General features: G+C 76.2%; 1 non-coding gene across 1 annotated transcript; it reads left to right on the top strand.

Annotated features, from left to right (window-relative positions):
• Positions 1-443: 443 nt before the first annotated feature.
• On the top strand, positions 444-562 carry LOC135979805 (5S ribosomal RNA). The gene has a single exon (XR_010597051.1). It is a non-coding gene; the product is annotated as a 5S ribosomal RNA (ribosomal RNA).
• The last annotated feature ends 677 nt before the right edge of the window (positions 563-1,239 follow it).

Genomic DNA, 1,239 nt, shown 5'->3' with positions numbered 1-1,239 from the left:
TGGTGCCCGGGAAGCGAACCGGCCAGCAGGTGAACCCGTCCGATTCCACGGGTTGACCTGGTGCCCGGGAGGGGACTCTGAAAATTTTTCAGCCCTTTCGACTCGGGGTTGACCTGGTGGCCGAGAGGGGCCTCGCACGGCAGGCAAGCCGCCCTGGGCTCACCCTCCCCGGCCGCAGCGAGGGACTGCCCCTCCCCACCCCCCGGCTGACAGGATCGGGCGCACTGGAAGTCCGGGACAGTATTTTCCCCGACGCCGGGGAGGGCGGGCGGAGGGGCTCTGGCGGCCAGCCCGGGCCCCGGAGCTCGAAAAGGAAAAAAGGACCGGGCCCGCGAGAGACGGGGGCCCTGCCGCAGGGGGGGGGGGCAGTCCGACCGGGGCTCACCGTGCGGCAGGCCCGGGCGTCGGCAGGGGAAAGCGGGCGAGGAGGCGCGGGGCCGGGTGCCTACGGCCATACCGGACCGAACGCCCCCGATCCCGTCCGATCTCGGAAGGTAAACCGTCCCGGGCCTGGCTAGTACTTGGATGGGTGACCGCCTGGGAATCCCAGGTGCCGTAGGCAGCTTTTCCCGGTCCGAGTCAGCTCTCTCTCCTTTTCTGGGGGGGAAGGAGAGGGGGGGACGGGCCGGAAAGCCCCTCGTCGCTCCTGCCGAGTCGGAGGTCGCGGCCGCAGGTCACGGGTCTGGGCGCCTGGGGTCCGGCTCCCCACCCACCCGGCTTCCTCCGCGGAGGACCCCCCCCGGGGCCACCGAAGCCGCTGGGGGAGACCCCGGGCATGGGGCGGACTGGCCCGGACCCTCCCGGCCGCCGGCCCGCAGGTCCGCCCCGAATCCCCCCCCGCGGCCACCCAGGCCAGGCCTGGCCAGGCGGGACGGACGGCGGGTGTCCAGCGCCCAGCGGCTTCCTCCAGCGGGGACCCACGGACCCCAAAGCCGCAGGGGGAGGCCCCGGGCCCGGGACGGACTCGCTCGGACCCCCTGCGCCCGGCCGCCGGCCCGCGGGACCGCCCCGAATCCCCCCGCGGCCACCCAGGCCAGGCCTGGCCAGGCGGGACGGACGGCGGGTGTCCAGCGCCCAGCGGCTTCCTCCAGCGGGGACCCACGGACCCCAAAGCCGCAGGGGGAGGCCCCGGGCCCGGGCCCGACTCGCTCGGCCCCCCCGCCTCCCCTGCGCCCGGCCCCCGGCCCGCGGGACCGCCCCGAATCCCCCCGCGGCCACCCAGGCCAGGCCTGGCCTGGC

This window comes from Chrysemys picta, unplaced genomic scaffold, assembly GCF_011386835.1.
Source record: "Chrysemys picta bellii isolate R12L10 unplaced genomic scaffold, ASM1138683v2 scaf1253, whole genome shotgun sequence".
Classification (NCBI taxonomy): domain Eukaryota; kingdom Metazoa; phylum Chordata; order Testudines; family Emydidae; genus Chrysemys; species Chrysemys picta.
This window is presented reverse-complemented; position numbering and strand designations above follow the sequence as displayed.